The sequence below is a fragment of the Mus musculus genome, chromosome 9 (genome assembly GCF_000001635.26).
Source record: "Mus musculus strain C57BL/6J chromosome 9, GRCm38.p6 C57BL/6J".
Taxonomy (NCBI): Eukaryota; Metazoa; Chordata; class Mammalia; order Rodentia; family Muridae; genus Mus; species Mus musculus.
In genome coordinates this window covers 58,163,976-58,188,460 of record NC_000075.6, presented here as the reverse complement: position 1 = coordinate 58,188,460, position 24,485 = coordinate 58,163,976, and the positions used below count along the sequence as shown (strand labels likewise).

Genomic DNA, 24,485 nt, shown 5'->3' with positions numbered 1-24,485 from the left:
AGCCAGATATCCTTTCCTTTCCCCTCCCCTTCCCTTCTCCTTCCCTTCCTTTCCCTTCCCTTCCCTTCCTTTCCCTCCCCTCCCCTCCCCTCCTCTTCCCTCCCTTCCCCCCTCTCCTCTCCTTTATTCTTTGCTTCTGAACACTGAGGTCTCAGGCAGGCACAGCCAGGTCCCAGCAACCATTACTCTGCGAAGACTCTATGGAGAGTTAGCTTGCAGCCCAAGCTCAGACTGAAGGAGAACCCAACAGTGTGGAGCATAGAAGGCTTAGAGTCTCTGGCTACCTTCATGGAACGTCACAGGAGAATGCTGGAGCTGCTGGCTCCCATTGTGCCCACGTGACAGTTCTGTCTGCAGATGTATGACAAGGGCTGTCTGGCCAGTCCATCCTCCTCTCCATGTTTACCTGTAGAGTTCGGTTTTTAATTCATGAATTTTTAAGCCTTCTTCATCTTAATATACACATGTAGAACTATTAATGTCCTCTTAAGCATACTTCTACAGGCCCCTAAGTTTTGATAGCTACTGTTTGCGCTGTCGTTCAGTCTTAAATATTTCATTCCTGTAAGATTTGTTCTTGGGCTCATGAATAATTTAGATACATGCTTTTACATTTTTAAATGTATACTTTTCCTGTCACTTTAAAATCATGTCTTTAATCTCAATGCATTGCTGTCAGAGAATAGAGGTTGCATCTCTCGTTACATGGTTGGTGATTGTTAGAACCTATTCCAAAGAGTAATATATAGAAGTTCTATAAATGTTTATTCGAGTTTGAAAAGGATGTTTGTCTTGGCCCCATGAAGATCGCTAAGTCACTAAAATGTTTGGCATGTAAACACAAATCCTTGAGCTCAATCCCAGAGACCACCCTGTCACTACCCACTCTCCCCTGGACAGATTGCCAATGATTTTGTGTTATTTTGCACTGTATGTTCTCAAGGTCCTATTACAAGGTGCATTGTTCCTTAACCAGTAAATGTGCAAACAAACAAACAAACAAACAAACAAAACATTGCTACAAAGAGAAAAACATGCTCAACCTGCACCCAGATTAACAGAAATAAACTGACCAGCCCCGGCCGCTGCCTCAACTTTGATCTATTCTCTTTCCCTACTCCCTAATTCTGGCCCCAGTCCCTTGGCCTGTACTGGAACTTTACATAATGCAATCACACACTCTGTTCCTCTTCCACTGCGCAGCAGGCAGTCTGTGGGATTCACACGGCTCTTCACTCTATCTGTTGTGATGTTCTAAGAACACACTGCATCGCATTTCCCCATCCTGTTGTTGAAGGACATTTGGGCTGTTTTCTGTTTGCGCTATTACAAATAACTGCTATTAATGTTCTCTTTGTGTCTTTTGGGAGATCTATGCATTTCTGTAGGAGTAGAGTATCGAAGCTAAAGGATGGGCCTATGCTCAGCCTCGGTAGAATTCCTAGTTTTTCAGGAATTTACCAGTTCAACTTGCATCAGCCTTGAGGGTCCTCACTGCGGCTCCTATCTGCTTGGAGCTTTGGGTGTTCTGTTAGGTTGGTACCGGTCCTGTGTTGTAGTTTTAATTGGCACTAGCTCATGACTAATGAAGCATGAGACCTCTGTTTCCTGCCCATCCTGTTATGCAAAGTGTCTGTTCAAGGCCAAACAGAACTAGTTTGCAAGATTTTGTGTCAAATAACCAAATATTAAAAATGTTTTAAAAGTATCGTCTTCCTTTGTTATTGGATTGTATCTGTTTTCCATTTTTCATTTTTTTACACCTATTTATCATCTACATGATGCACATAGAGGTGTCAGAGGACAACTTGTTGGAGGCCCTTCTCCTTCTACCACGGGAGTTCTGGAGATCAAACGCATGTCAGCAGGCCTGGCCACAAGCTCTTCTTTAGGGGATGAGCCATCTTTCTAGCCTTATCTTCTTAGACAGGGTTTCATGTATCGCAGGCTGGCTTCAAGCTCCCTATGTAGCCAAGGATAGCCTTTCAGTTCTGATCTACCTGCCTCCAGCTCACTCCATCTTCCTGGTACTACGTTTGCAGGTGTGGACCACCACACCCTACTCAGTACTGAGGATGAAACTGGCTTTTATGCACAGGGCTTTGTACACTCCGGGCAGGCATGCACTCTACTGACTCATCTCCATCCCCAGGTTATCTTTTTCTTACTGTAGGAGTCAGTTACATACTCTGGTTATGAATCCTTTGAATTTGTACCGTTTCAGCCTGTATTTAGGAAATCTTTGCCTATGGTCTTTAAAATATTCTCTTATTTTATCCTAAAAGCACTACTTGATACTCATATTTGAAGCCCATTTGGAAGTTGTTTGGTGTTCCCCGATGAGAATATCAAGGCAGCCCAGCCATTTTTTAATCACAAAGGTCGCCTTCTCCCAATCTGAACCCTTTTATAACTTTCAGGAATCCTGATAAACATCTCTGTTTGTTTGTTTGTTTGCTTGCTTGCTTGCTTGCTGTTTGTTGAGAAAGGATCTCTTGTCCCACTTTTAAGCTAAGAATGGCTTTGAACTCCCTATTCTCTTGCTTCTACCTCCCAAGTGTTGAGAGCAGAGCATGTGCCGCTATGCTTGCTGGTTTGTGTTTGTTTGTTTGTTTGTTTGTTTACTTATTTGAGACAGTATCTCATTGTGTAGCCTAGGCCTGGAACTCACTGTGTAGCCCATGTTGGCCTCAGACTTGTGATCTTCCTGAATTCTGAGACCACACATGTGAGCCACTATACTTGGTGAAGACATGCATCTCTTCGGAGTGTTGCCGTCACACCTGCTACAGTGGATGTGATCCAGTGTCTCTGCATCATCGCCAGCATTTGAGAATGTCACTATTTTTATTATCAGGCATTTCGGTAGGTCTGTACTGGCACCCCGTTGTGGTTTTAACTTTCATTTGACCAGTGGCTCAAACTGTTAGATAACACTTTTGTGCTTATGATCCCCAGTGCTCAGGAGGATCTTGAGTTTAAGGTCAGCCTAGGCTATAAAACAAACAAGATCCCATCATTTTAATTTTAAAAAATCTTGTGTGTGTGATGTATGTTTCTCTCTCTCTCTCTCTCTCTCTCTCTCTCTCTCTCTCTCTCTCTCTGTGTGTGTGTGTGTGTGTGTGTGTGTGTGTGTGTGTGAGCATGCACACACATATGCTGTGGCATACACATGGAAGTCACAGGACACCTTTCAGGAACTGCTGTTAGCTTGTCAGGTACACAGAGAACTGTACTCAACGCGCTACCTCACTGGCCCCAAAGACAGGTTCTAAAATAAACTGAGCTTATGCTTGCGGTCATTTCCTGATGGGATTGTTTGTAATGTGTTCAGCCTGATACGTGGAGAGCACTTTACAAATCCTGACCGCACACCGCTTAGACACGCGGCTTGCAAAGGTCTTCTCCCAGCCAGGAGCTTGTCTTTTGATCCTCTTTGCCCAATCTTTCATAGGATAAGCCCTTTACAATGTCTTATGAGATCAAACTGACTGAGTTTCCTTATTTCTGCTGTTAAATCCGAGAAGTCTTTGCCCAGCTCTAGATCCTAAAGATTTCCCTTCTCTGTGGTGTGTGTGTGTGTGTGTGGTGTGTTTTCAGTAAAGCTTTAAAGTTATAGATTGTATCTACCTCCCTGATCCATTTCCAGTTAGGTTTTGTATAAGGCTTGCAGTGTGGTGGAAAGGACTGTTGTTGAAAAGCTGTCTTTCCTCCATAGCGATGCTTTGTGGTCTTTGTTAGAAATCAGTTGGGCACGTGTGGGTGGGCCAGCTTCCGGTTCTCCAGTCTGTGCCACCCAGCTCTGCATGTAATCCTCCACACTGTATTGATTGCTGTAGAAAGTAAGCCCAAATGTCAGGTGCAGCGATGCCTCCCACTTTATTTTGCCTGCCACACGGCTATTTTAGCTTCTCTGAAGGCTGCGTCTGCCTTTATACATTGTAGAATAAGCAAGTCTGTTTACAGAGGCCTTGCTGAGACTTGTGTAGACCTGCATTAACCCACAGATATCTTCAGTAGCATGAACCTTAGAACCCAAAATCATGATATTGTCTTTCCATTTATTGAAGTAAGCTTTGATTTTGTAATTTTTCATCATTAGAGACTCTGACTATAGTTTCAGTTGTGTACATACAGACATATATAATTTTCCTTGGTAGGTAATTGTAAAACATATTGTTTGAAATTGTAGTCTCTGCATGTATATTAGTAGTATATAAAAGTACAATTATTTTTGCACGTTGATCCTCTATCCTACAACTTTGCTGAACTCACTATTAGTTCCAAAAACTGGTTTGTTTTTTCCTTGATTTTCTAAGATATTTTAATTCTACCACATTGATTTTGATTATTATTATTTCTGTTGTACTTTTTGTTGTTGTTGTTTTGTTTTTTTGTTTTTTGAGACAGGGTTTCTCTGTGCAGTCCTGGCTGTCCTGGAACTCACTCTGTAGACCAGGCTGGCCTTGAACTCAGAAATCCCCCTGCCTCTGCCTCCCAAGTGCTGGGATTAAAGGCGTACACCACCACTGCCCAGCTCTGTTGTACTTTTGAGATGGCGTCTCACTCTGTAGCCCAGGCTGGCCTTGAATTCACTCACCATGTGGCCCATACTGACCTCAAACTCATGAAAGTCCCCTTGCTTCAGCCCTCCAAGTGCTGTGGTTCGTGGTAGGAGCCTCTGTACTCAACTGTCAGTTTCCGAGTCAACCCTCATTTAGTTTTTGAGACAGGATCTTACAGTAGACCAGTCCATCACAGCAACACTTCTGTCTCGGCTTCCTGAGAGAGTGAGCTGGTCTCACAGGGAGAAGCCACCGTGCCTGGACTAATTCTTGTTTGCTTTATCCATGGGGCCCGTGTGCTCATTATCTCTCCTAAAGTTGTTAATTTGTATTTCCTCTCTCTCTCTCTCTTGCTTTGTACTCTTTGATAAAAAGATTCCCATGTTGTACACTATTCCAAAGACCCAGCTTTGTGTTTGTCAATCAACCCTATTTCTTACCTAGACTCTCAATGTCTGCCTTTTATCTTCGTCAGGATTTTCCTTTCTGTTTTCTTTGAGTTTATTATTATTTTCTCCTCTCCCTCTTTTAGCTCCTTGAGAATACAATTACTTATAAAAGCTTTTATTGCGTTGGAGCAGAATTGTTTAGTTTTAAAAACATAGTCTGTTTTACTATTTTTAATTATGTGTAAGTATATGTACCCACATGTGGGTGTGTGCACATGAGAGCAGGTGTCCACGCAAGCCAGAGGTATTAGACTGCCTGGTTGCTGGTGTCACAGACATTGACATGGGTGCTGGGAACCAGACTCAGGTCCTTTGGAAGAACAGCAAATGCTTTTAACATTCTGCATATTATTTTAGTAATTTGTTCAGGTATGTAATGTTTTAAGTGTTCTTTCAAAAAAGTCTGTATTTAGTGTGTGGTGACCAAGAAAGATGTTCTGGAGATGGATTGAATGTATCTATCAACGTGGTTAAAATTCTACATGATGGCCACTACTCAGGACAAAATTCTATAAGAGCATTTGAAACAACCTGAAGTTAGTGATCCGGACTCTGATTCTAAGTAAAGTACAATATCTGAGAATTATCTCATGCATGTTTTATTACAAAGTTTTATAATCTCCTCCTGAAGCCATGATTATTTTAAGATGTATTTTATATTTAATTATCCCATTTTTGTGTGGATCTGTACATGTGTGTGGGTGCCCTTGAAGGTCAGAAACTGTCTGGTCTTCTGCAAGAACAGTATGCACCTTCTAGAAAAAATAATTTCATGAGTATAGCTGCATGTATTACGTGCCCTCAGAAGACAGGAGAGGGCTTTGCATCCCCCATAACTGTAGTTAAAGATGGTTGTTAGCCACCGAGTGGGTGATGGGAATTGAATCCTGGTTTTCTGCAAGAACAGTAAGTGCTCTTAACCTGTGAGCCACCTCTCCAGCCCCCACACCACGCTGTCCTAACCGCTGAACCATCCCTCCAGTTCCTAAGCCAAGAACTTTTACAAATATATTTTTTAATTTTTCAGATGGATGATTTTGTGAACTGTTGCTTTTTGGTATACCTTTGGCTAATCTCTCTTTAAAAATAAATAAATAAATAAATAAATAAATAAATAAATAAGTTAATTTGTGTGTGTGTTGGGGAGCCAGTTCTCTCCTTCTACTATGTGGGTCCGTGGACTTGAGCTCAAGTTTGGCAGCAAACATTTAGCTCACTGAGCTATCTTGCTGGCCCTCCATTGGCTGTTTTGTTTTGTTTTGTTTTTTAGAAACTTGTTTTAATTTCATGTGTGTTTAAAGAGAATAAACACTTTCTAACCATTGGATGAAGTATTATATTATATGACCTTTAAGGTCAAGTTAATTATTATTGCATCCCTCATGTATTTGCTTATGTTCTATCTGATGTGTGGACTTCTGGGAAATTTATTTAAAAATCTTTGACTTTAGCCAGGCTGCCAGTGCAGACCCCAAATCCTACCTACTCAGGAGTCTGAGGCAGGAGGATTACAAATTCAAGGTCAGCCTGGGCTATAGAACAAATTCAAAAGCAACTTGGGCAAAATGAAAAGTGTTTGTTTTTTGTTGTTGTTGGTGGTGGTTTTGTTTTGTTTTGTCATATTGAAACTGGGAGACAGCTCAGTTGGGAAAGCATTTGCTGTACAAACATAAAGATCCAGTTTGATCCACAGAACCCCTCTAAAAGGGTGGAATGTGGTGAGGTGAGCATGTTCACTCTAACCCAGTCATCCGGCTCAAGGCAATGAGAGGCCCCATCTCAAGGAAGTCAAAAAGGAAAGGACAGTGCTGCAGAGGGGCCTCGGAGGCTAAGAGCACTTGCTACAGGAGGACTGAGGGTCAGACTCTGGCACACACATGGCACTCACGACACTCTAGTCCAGGGACCAGCACACTCTCCTGGGAGCATTAATACAACAAAATAAAATGGAATACAAACATTTTATAAAAAGCTTTAAAAGGAAAAGATGGATAGCATCTCTGAAGTTGTATTCTGAGCCCTACACAGAATACCCAGGATCATGTACACACACACACACACACACACACCACACACACCACATACAGATACACATACATGCACACATATACATGCACACACACAAAATACAAACAGACTCACAGACGCACAATCAACATACAGATATACACCTAAACACACATGCATACCACACACAAACACACACAAACATACATGCACAGCACATACATATACACACATACACACACCACACACAAACACATAAACACACATGCACATACCACACACAAACACACATAAACACACACATCAATGCAAACGCACACACAGACACACACATAGACACACATGCACATACCACACACAAACACACATAAACACACATCAATGCAAACGCACACACAGACACACATATAAGCACTCGCGCACGCACACACACACACACACACACACACACACACACACACACACTGTGGCTGCAGATGTGCTTTTCTCTCTCATTTCTGCATGGCGAAGCTATATTATGTGAATGCCTGGGTCTGTGACATCCCAGGGTGCCTCAGTGTCTGCTCGGGTGTCATCACCTTCTGTGTGTGATTTTAGCATAAATCTATTCCTTTTTTTTCCTTGATGTTAAGATCGCAATCCTCATTTCCTTTGTTTTATAATATATGCCTAATATATTCTTTGCTATTATTAAAATTTCGTTTTAATCAAATATTTCTCTAAGGAAAAATCCAGCCCTTGTGCTTCGATTCTGATTTCAGTTCCCCAGGGCAACCATCACAACTTTCCCACCTCTGCTATTTCCTACCATATTAAAAAAGGACGTGCTTTCCTGGAGTTTTAAATGCAACATACTGACTTTCTGTGGAGCTTGAAGAATTAACTCTCTCTCCCCCCTCTCTCTCTGCCTCCCTCCCTTCTTCTAGTATAATTAAATTGCAACTATTGCTTAAGTCAGTGTTCAGGGTTGTCATTATGGTAATTATGCAAACATTCCCAGTTGGTCCATGTACAGACTTACACTCCAGTTTCTTTTCTTCTACAACCTTATGTTCTTGAAGTTGGTAGTTACCTTGGGTTTGTTTGTTTGTTTGTTTGTTTGTTTGCTTGCTTATTTTCTTTACTTGTATTATTGTAATCACCTTACTGTGGAAGTAAATATGACATGGTGCTGGGTGCCTGACAGACTTGCCTCACCTTACCCGCTGAGCCACCCATCCCTTCAGTCCCCACCCTGTCTTCTACTGAAGTAGGTATGAATCCTGGATTTGCAAGACTTAAATGTGTGTAATTATTAAATAATCAGTAGTAGAAAATTATGCATCACAAAATATGTCTTTATCGTGAATAAAGAAATAGCATCAGGTTACAAGTTTTGAACGTGTGCAATAAACCCAAACCACAAATTTTAGAAAATTAACATTAAACTGCATGATATACCTTTATAATAATTTATTTTTTTTCCCCAAATCTTAGTTGTAGCTCTAATGGTTAGTCAATGCTCAACTAGAAGCTGTTCCCACGGGATGGGCATATTTCTGACTACCTACCTATTTATCCATCTGTTTCTGGGCTCTGACCTTTCCAAATCGTGGAAGCTGCTTCTGTGTGCATTTCAAGGATCTCGTGCTGGAGCCCCATGTCTGCAGAGAAGCCTAGGTATAAAGGAGGTGCAGATGGAAACAATGGACATATAAGCCAAAGGGAGCAAGAATTAGCTGGAACCCAGGAGCACACACTGCGAGCCATAGGACAGATGAGAACTCCCTCTGGTTTTTGACGATGCAGGCCTCTTGCTGGAGAAGCTGGTACCCACTTCACATAGCTAAATGCACACCTGACCCAAGTGTGAGGGAAGCTGGCAAAGGGTCCTAGGAGAGAGTAGAGCATTTTCACACCCACTGCTGCCTGCACCAAGGAGGTGACCTGGCAAGGAAGCACCCAGACAGCTGCTACCTCTCTTCCATGGCCTTATAAAATGTCACTGTGCCCACTCCAACTAAAATTATTCAAGAGGAAGAGCTCTGAGAAACAGCTCAGCCTAGTAAGTTGGCAAATTACAAAGCTGCCTCCTTAATGGTAATGACTCTGACCTGTTGTTTTGTTTTGTTTTTCCTTGAAGTACCAGGGATTGAACCTGTGAGCTTGAACATGCTAGCTTAGTGCTTCATCACTGAGCTGCATCTCCAGACACCACTCTGTGGCCCTTCCCATACAGCAAAATAAATAAATAAATAGATAGATAGATAGATAGATAGATAGATAAATTAACCACCCCTCCCCCAAAAAACAAAACTATTTTAGGCTCTTCCTTAGCATGTTTGATCAAAATCTGTTATTATTAGCTGAGATCCACAAAGTGTATGATGTCATGTATGTCAACTTGAAGGTTTTGTGTGTGTGTGTGTGTGTGTGTGTGTGTGTGTGTGTGTGTGTGTGTATGTGTGTGTGTGTTCTGTTGATTTTGCTTTTGTTTCATATAGTTTACCCTCAAAATCCCGTACAACCAAGGATGACCTAGAACTCCTGTTCCTGCTGCCTCTAACTCCAGCACACTGAGATTAGAGGTATGTGCTATCACACAAGACAGTTTACAGACAATATTTCACTATGTAGACTTGGTTGGTCAGGAATGCTCTATGTAGACCAGGCTGGCCCCAAACTTCCAGTGATCTTTCTTTATCTGCCTCTCAGGTGCTAGAGTTATAGGTTTTGTTATAGTTTTGTTAGAGTTATAGGTGTTTGTTTTGAGACATGGTTTCACTATGTAGACCAGGCTAGCCTTGAACTCTTAGAGCTCTGCCTGCTTCTACCTCCCAAATTCTGGGATTAAAGATGTGCACCAGCACCAGCATATGACAAATTGGCACATCTACATGAGGAGAAGACACATTTTCTCAATAGATTTTTGTCTTTACATCTCAAACTACAATACTCATGCCCAGAGAGTTGATCCAACAGGCAGGGGAACACCTCAAACTACACACACTGATGCCCAGTGAGTTGATCCAACAGGCAGGGAACACCTCAAACTACACACACTGATGCCCAGTGAGTTGATCCAACAGGCAGGGGAACACCTCAAACTACACACACTGATGCCCAGTGAGTTGATCCAACAGGCAGGGGAACACCTCAAACTACACACACTGATGCCCAGTGAGTTGATCCAACAGGCAGGGAACACCTCAAACTACACACACTGATGCCCAGTGAGTTGATCCAACAGGCAGGGAACACTCTTAGGTATTCCCCCCCCCCCCCCCGCAAGAGAACAAAGCACCTATTACCAGTGGTCAGGCATGTCCTGAGGACATCTGAGACTCTGGCCTGCTGAGTGGTCAGCTGTCAGCAACACTATGGGCCAACCTAGCAAGACCAGCAGTATTTCCTAGATGGCCAACATATACAATTTCAAAAAGTGATAAGCTACTTCCATCTGAAACACCAAGTTTTGGGAGTGTTTGTCATGTAGCAATAAATAGCAGAATACTACGGAACATATCTAACTCGACTTTAGAAATCCAAGTGGCATACCTTTCTTTCCATGGATCACAATAGAGTTATAATTTACTATGCTTATAGATATAGGTGGTTGGATTTGGAACACTTTAGATTTTCTGTCTACCGTGCCTTTCCCACCTTTTGCAAAATTTTACTGAGTTTCCCCCTCATGATATGTATTGGTCCAAATCTTCTTTGTATTCTTTTGGCCCCTTTTTATCCAAGAAACAAAGGAAGAGGTTGGAGCTGTTTTTTTCCCATTTTTCTCTGGGTATTGGATGTGCTTCAGATATAATTAGGTTCATTTTTTCCCCCTACCATAAGGGAACCACTGCTGAATGGCCTAGAAAACCATGAAATACAGAATAAAGCAATCAGAATGTCAGCAGGAAGGGAGCCCCATGGGTCCGTCTGGACGTTGGTGTGTGAGAGGACGCTGCCCAGAATGAGGTTGAGGAACAATCAGCCACCAATCCACCAAAAGCATCAGTTCCCAGGGCTGTTCACAACCTCCTCTCTCACTCTCTGCTTTGCCTTGATCTGACTTCTGCAGCATCCTCTCACCCAGGCCCCCAGGCCCCAGAGCCTGCTTCCTCCTGGTCAGAGCAAGCATACAGAGCACAGTGGACTATGACCCCCTCATCAGCTTCTCCCAGGAACTGGGTGACCACAGCTGGGTGCTCGTCTTGCTTCTTCAGCTTCCCTCCAAGGATTTTGCTCCTCTTTGCTTACCCCTCCTTCACCCTACAAAGCAAACCCCTTTTCTCATTTGATTTTGGGGTGTTCTCCAATTTCTAAGATGGGAGTACTCACCATATTGCAAGTCTCTCTTTCTGATAATGTCATCCTGTTTAAGTACAGATTTGTTTTTAAGTTGACAAATGGTGTTACAGTCACCATTTTCTGGGAATGAAAATGTGGATAAATTCAGAAAGCAGCAGCATCTAAGCCTTGTGGTCAGAACTACTGCTGGGGCCCCATTCTTTCCTAGAACTTAACCATGCCATAGGCACAGACAGCCAGTGTTTAATATGGATTGAAGGGAGGAAGCAAACAAGGAAGAAATAGAGAGAGGCAGGGAGGGAGGGAAGGAGAGAGAGAGGGATAGAGGGAAGGAAAGAAGAAAGGAAGGGAGGAAGGAAGGAAGGAAGGAAGGAAGGAAGGAAGGAAGGAAGGAAGGAAGGAAGGAAGGAAGGACTTGCTGGATTTAAGAAACAGAGAAGTTGGGAGAGTTTGTGCCTGGTCCATCCTTGGCCCAGTTTGTAGCTGTCACCACCAATGATTCCAGAAATATATCCTGCTCTATCAGAAATGAATGCAGTCACTAGGTGGGCAAACTGAAGTTACTTCTGAGTCATGAGAGTTATGTCCTTAGATATCTCTTCTCTCTCTCTCTCTCTCTGTCTCTCTCTCTGGACTGGGTGAATATGAAGCCCTCACATATGCTAGACAAGTGTTCTTCTACCACTGAGTTACATCACAGTTAACTTGGTTAAGTTTTATTTCAAAACAATCTCATTTTGTCACCCAGGCTTGTGGCCTTGAAGTCACTCTGCAGCCCAAGCAGGTCTTAGATAGAACTTTGCACCTCTCATAGCTGGTGTTACAGCCTAGCTAAAGCAAAGCTCTAAGGCTCTGCCGCCGCAGCAGCTGCTGACTGGTTCACAGTAACTGAGTCCATATGGCCAACTGTGACAGCATCACAGGAAGCTAAAATAACTGCTTAGAAATAAAAAAAATATATATTGCCAGAGACTCAAGTGACTCAAGGCCTTGCTTTCTCATGTTTATTACTTCATCCAGGTCTTGCCACTGTGTGTGTGTGTGTGTGTGTGTGTGTGTGTGTGTGTGTGTGTGTGTGTGTGAGAGAGAGAGAGAGAGAGAGAGAGAGAGAGAGAGAGATATTGGGATTCTCAGCCTTTGGCTTATCCTGGTGACAGGCAGGAAGCTGAGCTATAAGCCTAAGCCACAGCGTTCTTGAAGAAGCTAAGTCAACAAAAATCCCAAGCCACTCCCCGCTCCATCCCCTCTCTCCTCTCAACCCCAGTCCTAGCATGCAGTCTGTTCCCAGCCCTGGCGGCTTAGCTGTATCTTGTTATCTTTTCATCACTCCTGACCAGCTCTGCACTATTTCTGGATCAGTATCTGCCCACCAACAAGCTAGACATCTCTGCTACCTTTCTGGTATTCCTAATTATGCCCTAGAAGCATGGAAAAATGACATTGCTCAACAGAACCAACATCGTACTTAGGGAAAAAAAATTAACAAAACCCCAGACTGGGCAAAGTAGACTGGGAATACATGAATGTTGCCAGTCAGTTATATCACAGGCCCCAGTCCTGATCCTCCCCACCCAAGTGACTTAGTTGTTTTGGAAAGCTTTTGCAATCATGTATGCATCTTTAAGTATTATTACAGTCTGACCTCCTTAATACTGATGGGCGACTCTTCCCTTTGGTTAAGAAATCACTTAAATCCAGTTTTTATCTGATTAGTTCTTCTCTGTCACACCGACCAGCTAGGACCAATGCAATTATCCAGCAATGGGGAGCATATCCCCTTCAGCTGGATGATGTTTGGGGTTTGGACTACAGGCCAAACATTACTAATATCCAACCGGCCTTGCTGTGGCTAGCCTGTGGCTTGGTGGCCCATCTTTCTCAGGAAAATTTTCCAAAGGCATGCTCTGCCTGCTTGTTCCCAGGCTGGTGCGTGGTACAGCAGCACCCTTGCAAGCCTAGCAACTAAACAGAACACAGTTTTCCCCGTGGATAGTTGACAACAGGAGTCATCAGATCTGTGTGCCCAGCTGTTCCCTCTGCCGTGATGTAGGCTCATCATAGGAAGCTGAAGCTGCTTGCCCTCCCCACCCCCACCCACCCCAGCATGGAGTTTTGTGCTAGTGAAACCCTGAGGTCACTAATAGCCTCCAGTCACGTGGAAAGCCGGGACTGGTAGGATGATTACATCACCTCCCACTTTCCCATTTGCACAGCTGAATAGCTGTGCATCAGCCTAGGAAAGTCACCCTGAGAGCTAGCTCCCATCTAGGGAGGTGACCCACTCCTGCTTACCTCAAGAGATGCTTGTCTGCCATCCTTGGAGTGGGAGGAGTCCAACCTGGGCTTGTGCTGCAGCCTTGCCCCTGGCAGGGAGGGGTCTGTTCTCCAGTATGGATATGGATCACCATAGGCTAGGATGAGATGGTTACATCTGAACCAACAAGCAGGCATTCTACAGTAAACCACAGGGATTTTGGTTCTGTCATTCAGAAAGGCACTGATGAATGCCCTGTTGAAAACATCAGATTTTTGTGCTTGGTTGATGTCCCTAGGAGGCCTGCTCTTTTCTGGGGACTGGTGAGGAGATGGGGAGGGGAAACTGCAGCCAGGATGTATTCTATGTGAGAAGAAACATTTTTAACAATTTAAGCCGGGTCGTGGTGACGCACCCCTTTAATCCCAGCACTTGGGAGGCAGAGGCAGGTGGATTTCTGTGTTCGAGGCCAGCCTGGTCTACAGAATGAGTTCCAGGACAGCCAGGGCTACACACAGAAACCCTGTCTCAAAAAACAAAACAAAACAAAACAAAAAGATTAAAGGAAGGAAACAGGTGGCCCTAGTGTCTGAGTATATCACACCAGTGATCTCTCTTACCATATTGCTTCTTTGATGCTCTAGAAAATGGAGTGTAAGTGGGATTCACAGCTTGTAGCTAAAACACTGCGAGGGAACTAAACAGGACACTTGGATAATATTGGGGTCCAGCTTCCCCTGGTCTGTGAGTTATTTCAACAATCACACGTGCATAGTCTGCAATAGGTTGGATGGCAGCAACATGTTTTTCATAGCTCCTGGGTATTTTCATCTGAAAAATAGTTTCGAGTTTGGGCTGGGTTGTGATTAATCGGATACAAACAGAAGTTACCTGGGAAGAGACAATGTCTGTTGAGGGACTGGCTCCATCACATTGGCCTATGGGCCTGTCTATGGGGTGTTTCCTTAATTGTTCCTTGATGTAAGAGGGTCCAGCTCACAGTAGGTGATGGCAACCCTACAGAAGTGGGTGTATAAGAAAGCAGGTTGAGCAAGTCTGAGAACAAGCCAGGAAACAGCTCCTCCACCGTCTGCCTTCAGTTCCTGCCTCCAAGTTCCTGCCCTGACTTCCTTCAGTGTTCTATGAAGTGTTCAGTGAAAACCCTTTCTTGCCCCATGCCTTTGGTCAGTGTTTTATCTCAGCAGGATCCTTGATACTGCAGCCTCTGTGGCACTCACCTGTAATCCCAGCCCTTGTGAGGTGGAGGCAGTGTCATTGGGAGTTCAAGGTCATCCTTTGCAAGTTTGAGACCAACCTGTTTCAAAAAAAAAAAAATTGATGAATTACCCTATTGAAGCTAGGATTTGCTCATCTATCTGTATTTTTGGCAAGGGATATAAATATAAACTGAGAAATGCCCTTTAGTATATAGACTGACACCTGAGAAAAATTTAACTTGCCTGCTATCTGCTGCTGCCTTTAAACAATACTGAGAAGACTCGTGACTTTGTTACCTGTGAGATGGCACCTTCATAATGTGGTCTGGGCTCACTTTGCAGCTTCCCCAAACCATGTAGATGTACTTGGTGAGGATCTGTTTTTTTTTTTAATTATTATTTATGGAAATGGAATGAGATAGCTTTCTCAGACATATGCACACAAGATGTCTTGTAGGAAAGCTGCTAAAACATTGGTCTCCCATAAGTCAGCTCTTCAAAGTGTAGGATAAGGAAAATGTCTTTCTCTAGTGTGGAAATCCATGGGGGATGAGACCAGAGGGAAAGGTCACTGCCAAAGCACGTGGAAGCGATGTGCTCTTTGAGACTGTTTCATCATCTGAGAGGCCAGACAAGAGATGAACTAAGAGGGCCTGCAAAAACTCATCTGCTGGGGAGGGGGAGGGAGAGAACAGGAAGGAGGGAGAGAGAGAGACAGAGAGGAAGAGGGGGAAGAGATAGGGGAGGGGAGAAAGAGATGGAGGGTAGAAGAGAGGGAGAGGAGAGAGAGAGACAGAGGGGAGAGAGAAAAAGAGTGACTCTTGGAAATAATACTCCTTTGGAACAAATCAACAAAATCAGTGGAGAAGAGCAGCTAAGTTAAATAGGACTTTTTCAACTTCTTTAGAAAATCTGTAACTTAATAAAAAAAATCATCAGGATATAATGTTAGGGAACATTGTGTCACCTTTAACAATGTGTTTTTGTGAGTCTCCTCCCCCAGCTCTCCCATGCCGGGTCACCTGTTTCTCCTTCATGGCTGATGTCAGATTCTTTCTCCTTCCAAGTTCCTTGTGCCCTTTTGCTCTGCCCCCATCTTTTCTCATGACCTAATATGGTCTTTCTTGCTCGCTTTTCTAGATATGTTTTTAAAATATTCATTTATTTATTATATGTAAGTATACTGTAGCTGTCTTCAGACACCCCAGAAGAGGGTGTCAGATCTCATTATGGGTGGTTGTGAGCCACCATGTGGTTGCTGGGATTTGAACTCAGGACCTTCAGAAGAGCAGTCAGTGCTCTTAACCTCTGAGCCATCTCTCCAGCCCCTTCTAGATATTTTTTAAAAAGATTTTACCTATACTCACATCTTGTGTGAAATATTTATATTAAGAACCCCATAAAAGGGAGAACACCCAGTTTTTGTCTTTCTGATTTTGGGCTACCTCATGTAGTATTCCCCCAAATGAGATATGTCCCCCAAAAGTCTAGTGCGTTTGAATATTTGGATCCCAGGTATTAGAGATGTTTGGGGTGATTAGGAGATGTGGCCTTCTTACAGGAAGCATGTCACTGGGCTTTGAGGTTTCAAAAGACTTCTACCATTTTGAGTTAGCTTTCTCAGCATCCTGCTTGTGGTTGGAGATGTGAGCTCTAAGCTGTTCCTGGCACCATGAATCCTAGCCTTCTGGAACCATAAGCTTGGGCTTATTAAGCCCTTTTAAAAATAAGTTACTTTGGTTAGGGTGTTTTGCCATAGCAATAGAAAAGTAGCTGAGACAACTCATTTTAAATTACATTTTCCAGACCCACTCAATTTTCTTAAAAAAAAAAATCATTATTTAATTTTTCTTTACAGCAGAATAAAATTCCATTACACAATGGAATATATTTATTACATTTCATTATCCATTCATCTGTTAGTGTGCACCAGGCTGGCTCCGTTTCCTTGTTGTTGTGAGCACAGGAACAATAAACATGAATGCAAAAGGGTCTCTGTGGTCGACATGGAGTCCTTTGGAGGCCCAGAAGTAGAATACCTGGGTCATGTGGTAGTTCTAATTTTAATGCTTTGAGGAACTCTCATACTGATTTCCATAATGGTTGTACTAGTATGCACTCCCACCAATAGTGAATAGGGGCTCTCCCTCCCCTATATTTTTTCCAATATATATATTCTTTTTTTTTTTTTTTTTTGGTCAGAAGGAAACCTGTAACTTATTTCAAATCCAATTTCACTTTCACACATTCAAGTGGCCCATGTTTTACATCCATCTTCCTGACAGAGGCTTGCCTTGGATAACACCCAGGGTCCTTTGAGGAACTTGATGGACAGGTCCGATATGGATAACTTGAATGATGAATTTATGGATGTGAAAAAAAATCCACTTGACAAGCAGCTGGTCTACTAATGAGGGTGGTCTAAAACAAGTGTTAACTCCAAAGAGAATAGGCACCATTTATGGAGAGACCAAATGAATGGCCACAGGTCTAGGAGCCTGGTAGACAGAATCCCAGAATTCCATGCTCAGATGCTGTTGTTGCAAGGATATTTATTTAATTTCATTTTATGTGCATTGGTGTGAGTTACAGACAGTTGTGAACTGTCATATAGGTGCTAGGAGTTGAACCGGGGTCCTTTGGAAGAACAGACAATGCTCTTAACCACTGAGCCACCTCTCCAGTCCCCAAGAGGATATTAATTTAATGTCATTACATGTAACAACAAGAATCTGAGCCCTATGGACTCGTGAAGATAAGAGCTGCATATGATAGTGAACGTTGCATTTGCCTCTAGTTGTGGTCACCACTACATAGAAGATTGATGTCCTGGGTGCCATGGCAACAAAAGACTTGCGGTTAGACAAGGGAACTGGAAGACTGGATGTCTTCTGGAAAGAAACATGTGATTTTTCTTTTTCAAGTGTCTGTTTTGTTTATTAAATGGGAGATTTGTGCAAACTATTGCATTATGTTTACATTTTTCTTTTTAGAAGTCTCACACTTACGTATTTTAATATTATAAGAATTAGTCTGTAAAATTTAAACATCTGAAGGAGTTGTAAAAAGATAAAATGAATTTCCATAGAGGGTAAAAACAATATCAAAATACAGTATTTTTCTGGGCTGGGGAGATGGCTTGAGCAGTTAAGTGTACAGCTACTTGTACAGAGGACCTGGTTTTGGTTCCCAGAACTTACACAGTGACTCTTAAGTATCTGTAACTTCAGTTCCAGGGATCCAGTGCCCTCTTCTGGCCTCTGAAGACACCAAGCATGCATGCAATACACACACATATATATGCAAGTAACATTCATACACAAAAAATAAGAAGTCTTTTTTGAAAAATGGTATTTTCTCAAATATATTATTCAACTGACTATATTAATTACAACTGATAATCTCTGTCTGGCCCTATTGCTCTGATTAACTAATACTATGCATATTATATTATTAATTTACAATCATGTATACATTACATGTATTATTTGCTATAATATAACATTCCAGATCAGTATCTATTTTCACATTTTTATGGTCATATCCAAAAATATAGAAAGATCATGGCATGGATTGTTATGGATTTTCTTTCTTTGAAGAGAGGTAAGATTTTTTTTTAAAGATTTATTTATTATTATATGTAAGTACACTGTAGCTGTCTTCAGACACTCCAGAAGAGGGAGTCGGATCTCATTACGGATGGTTGTGAGCCACCATGTGGTTGCAGGGATTTGAACTCTGGACCTTTGGAAAAGCAGTCGGGTGCTCTTACCCACTGAGCCATCTCACCAGCCCGAGAGGTAAGATTTTTAAAATTACATTTTAAAAATGTGTGTGCACGTGCACACATATGAGAGCTTTTGGGAGATGGCACTTCATTCATCTTGAGGGCCCCAGGGATGAAACTCAGGTTGTCAGGCTTGGCAGCGAGTGGCTTACCTGATGAGTAATCTTGCTGGTGGCCCTGTTGTTGTTGAGACAGGGTTTCACTCTGCAGCTCCCAAGTGCTGGCATTACAGTCGTGCGCCCACACAAGGCTGTCTCTAGGCTGTCATTTTCAAGAGCCTGCCCTATGTGCCAGGCTTCTGAAGTCCTCAAGCTGTTGTGCACGTTGGCAGGTTCACCATTTCTCGGCTGCATCTTTTATCCATTTATCCATTTTCTAACTGATGGACATCTGTGGTTTCTAGTGTTTGGCGAAAAAAACCAAAAAAAAAAAAAAACCAAAAAAAAAAAAATGCTGTTATATGCATATGTACACAGGCTTTTGTGTGTGCAAACACCTGTTTTTATTTTTCTTGGGTTATGAGATTAGATTTAGTAGATTGCATGGTTAGTGTATGTTTTGCTTTTTGGAAATCTCCCTCATTATTTTCTTCGGTAGCTAGACCATTTTGCATTCCCACCAGCAATGTACAAGCAGCCCTGAATTCTGACCATTTCAGAGTTTAGATTTTCTGCAGTTGTTCTTGGAGCCTTACACGGTCTTTTTGATGGGCACTCACAACTGTCTGTCTCCCATGGAACGGAGACATAAAGAAATCAAGAAAAAATTCTTCCCATGAAATTGAAGAGTGGGAACAGGTGTGGAAAAGACCCAAGGAATGTGCGTGACATTGGGGGATCAGCTTTGTCTGAGCTACAGTGTGGGTGGTAGACACAGATTCTCCCCTCTCCCCCAGAAGCTCCTACTAGAGCCCTCAAAGCTCCCTTGTGTTTCAAAAGAAAAGAAAGAAGGGGGTTACAGGGAGATTCTTGCTGAGAAAGTTCTTCTCAGGGGATGACAAACTCTATGAAGGCAGCCAGAACTCCAGCCCCTGCTTCCTCACCAAGAACCCACTGACCCCTTAAAAGCAGCCCTTGTGGAATGGTTGAAATGACTGAGTCAGTGAAGGAGCTATGTAAGCTGCCCTCCCCCCACCCCACCTCCTCCATCATCCTTTAGTGGAAATCATTATGCTCTTTCTCTGAGTGGGGGTGGGGGAGGGGCGGGGAGGGGAGTCTTTCTCTTTGCTCACCCTGGCTCTCCGGGTCACATTGTTACCATCTCCCACATCTGTTTCTCCACACATCACCCTTTCCTTTCTGTTTCCTACACTTCCCTTCTTTTTGCAGGCCTTTCCTTCCCTCTCCGAGCCCCGCCCCCCACTTTCTATCCATTATCTGTCCTGGATGACAGATTCTCAAGTTCTGGCCCTTATCCCACATCCAAGCACCTGTGTCTTCTCCTAGACACGAACGAGAGGAAAGCATCAGACTGTCTGATTGTCTGGCTCTTCAGCTCCCACTGGCCCTCTGAAGAGTTCAGGGTTTGGATTAAGTCTTATGTCTTGATCCTGCCGTTTCCAGCAGAGACCAGTTCAGTATGCATGGTCCCTCTTCAACGTGGCAGAAAAAGAGCCTGAGAACCAGAGGCATGACTTTGGATTCTGGTCCTGCTTTCTTCTGTTGAAAAAAAAAGTTTTTATTTATTCTTTGAGAATTTCATATAAAGTATTTTGTTCATATTCATCCCCTCTCCCCAGATCCTCCAGTTTAGCTGGTGTCTGAGTTACTATTCAATTGCTGTGAGGAGACACCACGACCAAGGCAATTTATAACAGAAAGCATTTAAGTAGGAGCTTGCTTACATGGCTATTGAGGCAGGGAGCATGGCTGAAGTCAAGCGTCATGCTGACGCAGTAGCTGAGAGCTCACATCTGATCCACAAGTTGGAGAGAGAGAGAGAGAGAGAGAGAGAGAGAGAGAGAGAGAGAGAGACTGGACCTGGTTTAGGCTTTTATGACACACTTTCTTCAACAAGGCCACACACTTCTTAATCCTTATCAAACAATTCCACTAACTGGGGCACCACTGCATTTTCAGGGTTTCTCTGTGTAGCCCTGGCTGCCCTGGAACTCACTTTGTAGACCAGGCTGGCCTTGAACTCAGAAATCTGCCTGCCTCTGCCTCCCAAGTGCTGGGATTAAAGGTGTGCGCCACCACGCCCAGCTGGAGCAGACATTCTTACTCAAGCTTCCACATCAGGTGCTACTCCACTGGAGCCAAAATGGACTTTCCCTCTTCCAGCTGCAATCAAATGCTGAGAGCCTCTGAGCTGGGGGTGAGAGTTGCTGAGATTTTGTCTGGCTTGAGGTTTCCAGGTCTGATGCATGCTGTCGCAGTCTCTCTGAGTTTGCCTGTGCATTTGTCTTGTTGTGTCTAGAAACCACAGTTTTGAAGTCATACGCCATCTCTGGCTTCTATGATTTTTCCACCTTCTCTTCCACACAAAAGTTGCAAATATGGATGCAATTAGTAAATTGTTTTCTAATCCTCTCTGTCAAAATCAAATAACAAACAAACAAAAAACAAACCTGAAAGGATTCCTAAGGCTGATAAAGGAACTGCCTGGGTAAAGTCAGGGTATCTAAGGTAGGTGTCGCTCAGCCAGTCTAGTGGGTCTAGCCACTCTAAAGACACAGTGGGCAAGCATGCATAGAAGTTTATAATCCTAGTCCTAGGGAGGTGGTGGCAGAAATTTCAGGTCACCCTAAAATAAAAATGTAGTCTGAAGCTACATAAGGGAGAGGGAGAGGGACAGGGACAGGCAAAGAAAGTGTATATTTCTTGGAGTTCCAAAACCCAGAAGGCTTAAAAAAGGAATCTCCTTTTGGTGTTCGAAAGCATTTCCAGATCCTTGAGGAACAAAAACAAACATTTGCACTGTCAATAAGGCAAGCAACTAGGTGATTTTTCCACCAGGTAAAGTTAGCACAGGGGCTGTGCACAAAGCCAGAGTTATTTTTAGCATCTGGTGAAAGCCCATTCATTATTCTTTTGACAACAAGAATAAAGAAAGCAATTAGTACTCCAGGTAATTCAGAAGCTCTCGCAGAGAAGCCATAGCACAATATAAGGCAGGTGAGACTCTCATATCCCGCAGCAATTGACGGAACTGAGAGACCATGGCACGAATCTGACCTAGATGGTGTCCTGACACCGGGTCAGGAGAGAAGAAAATGTAATCCTTGGGTAGTACTTAGCTCAGCAGTGACACAGACAGTACTCACATGGACATGAGAATGGAAGATCAGCTTACTGAAAAACAAACAAACAAACAAACAAAAAACCCTCATAGTGTCTGGGAACAAAGTGAAACCAGTGTGTTGCAGGATAACTGATCACACTGTGAACCCCAAGATTGTGTTGTTGGCTGGAAAAACCTATTTGTAGTTGTGGTGTGACTCAGCCTTAGTACACACCTTTAATTCCTCTGGCTGGAATACAGACCCGCCCTTAGTACATACCTTTAATCCCAAACAATGAAAGTAAAGTTAGTTTTTAGAAGGAAGCACTCATGTTTGAAAATGATCTCTAATTGAGTGGCAGACAAAGTGATGAATCAGAGTAAGATTTGGCAGAATAGGATATGCCCAACACTCAGAAGGAGAGAGTAAAGAGAGGCAATATAAAGGGAACAGTGCAGAGGAAGAGAGAGGAGGCAGTTTTACTGGGACAGTTATAGAGAGACAGGTTGCAGAGAGAGAAAAAGCTAGACACAGATGAAAATAGGATGAGCCAGAGAATGAGAAGGAGCCAGAAGATTAGAACATGTTGCCAAGGTTAGTATGAGGCCAAGCAGAGCAATTCAGGAAAAACCAAGAGAAGCCAGATTGAATCAGTCATCTTGGAGAGGACTTTGAACCAAAACAGCTGAGTTGAGTCAGCCAGCCAGAGTTCAGAAAGAACCAGAAAGGGTGAGCTTACTCAGCAGCAAGTCTCAGAGACTGAAAACATTTTAGACCTAGATGAAATTGTACAGAGGCTAGAAGCTTCCAGGGCTAGGCCTAGGTTAGCAGACAGAGGCAGTAAGCTTCAGAGACGACTGTTAGAGCAGGAGAATAAAAGTTACCTTTACACCATTGAACTTATGATTTCTGAATCATATAAATATCATCCTTTACAATGTACAGGTAAGACTATGTGAGACTTAATTATGGAAGAGTAAAAGGGAAGAAAGAAATGAAAGTTTCCCAGAGTTTCCCACTTACAGAGCAATTATGCCCTCAGAGTACATGACAGCTTTGTGGAGTGGGAAGTCCTGTTGCACACGTCTGTGTCATTTAATGTTTAAATGTAACCAACAGGACATTTATCTGTTTGTGTGCATGCTGATCCATGTGTGTGCATGTGAACTTGCCATGACTGCAGTGTGGAGGTCATAGGCCATCTTGCTGGAGCTGTTCTCTCTCCACCATGTGCTTTGAGGGTTGTGGTCATCAGACTCAGGTCATCAGGCTTAGCAGCAAGCACCTTTATCTACTGATCCACCTCACCTGCCCCAAGAATATTTTTAAACATTTAACATTTTTCATTTTATTTTATATATGTGGGTGTTTTGCCTACACAAATGTGCCTATGCACTACACACATGCCTGGAATGCTCAGACATTAGAAGAGGGTTGTCTGGCCTTCCTGAATGGGCATTACAGACAGTTGTGAGCTACTCTGTGGGTGCTGGGAATTGAACCTGAGTCACCTGGAAGAACAGCCAGTGCTCTTAACCACTGCACCATCTCCCCAGCCCCCTGCTCCAAGGATATTTTAGCTAACAGAATGAGAAAGGTTAGGGAGGGAGGAAAGAGGACTCTATAGGTGAAGTGAAACCTTACTTTTTCAGAGAGTGAAATGATTAGACTCCAAGCTAGGTGACTTAAATGACCCAGATATATCATATGGCATCACAAGCCAGAATGTGACGGCCATGCAGGCTAGAAGTCCTCATCGCTGGTTCTTTCTACGGGCTGTGGAGGGTTGGAACTTGCTCTCTCTCTCTGCCTCTCCTTGGGGTCTGCAGGCTGATAGCCATTTTAGGGGGTTCTTCTCTTGCAGGTGCATCCCTCTACAGCTGTCTTCTCTTCATTTACCACCCCCTATCCCTATGTCCCCACACTGTTTTCCCTTTCCATTCACATGTCCCCTTTTGCAACCTTAAGTTGGTCTTCTAGGTGGTTATGGGGGTATATTTGTCAAGGAGGGAGAATTAAAAACGACTGTGCAGCTTGTGGGGTATGTTACATATATGTATCCATAGGGTGTGAGCCTCCCACTGTTGCCTTCCCAGAGCCCTGCAAGTGTTCTGTATAGAGTTGTGCCATGTGACCATAGTAGAAGTCAATACAGACATCATGGGAAACTAACCCCATAGGAAGGTGAATTTTAACCCCTTTTGGGGTCAAATGAACCTTTCACAGGTCACTGAAGACCACTGGAAAATACAGATATTTACATTATGATTCATAGCAGTAGCAAACTTACAGTTACAAAATAGCAGTGAAGCTAATTTTATTGTTGGGGTCACCATAACATGAGGAAGTTTATTAACAGGTACAACATTAGGAAGGGTGAGAACCACTGCCCCAGGAAATGTCAAGGAGACAGGAAGAGTAAGAAGAAAGCCTGGGGGATTCAGTTGTAAGCATCTCTTGTTTGATTTCTCTTTTAACGTTGGCGTGCTCTACTTCCTCCAACAAGGCCACACCCACTTCAACAAGGCCACACCCATCAATTTATTGAGCATCTTCTAAATGGTGGGCCCTTGCCAGGCCCTGGGGGACAGCAATGAACAGAATCACATCCTTGCCCATTCAGGGCTTACACTTAGAGAGATAGACAAGAAATATGTAGAGAATTAGTAAAGGAAGGTTGGGAAGGACAGATAAAA

The 24,485-nt window shown here is 43.1% G+C and overlaps 1 long non-coding RNA gene across 1 annotated transcript; it reads right to left on the bottom strand.

Moving 5' to 3' along the window:
* Positions 1-257: 257 nt before the first annotated feature.
* Positions 258-13,872, bottom strand: Gm39344. The gene is made up of 3 exons (XR_870787.2): positions 13,601-13,872; positions 8,572-8,676; positions 258-406 (listed from the first exon to the last, which is right to left on the bottom strand). It is a non-coding gene; the product is annotated as a predicted gene, 39344 (long non-coding RNA).
* Positions 13,873-24,485: the final 10,613 nt, after the last annotated feature.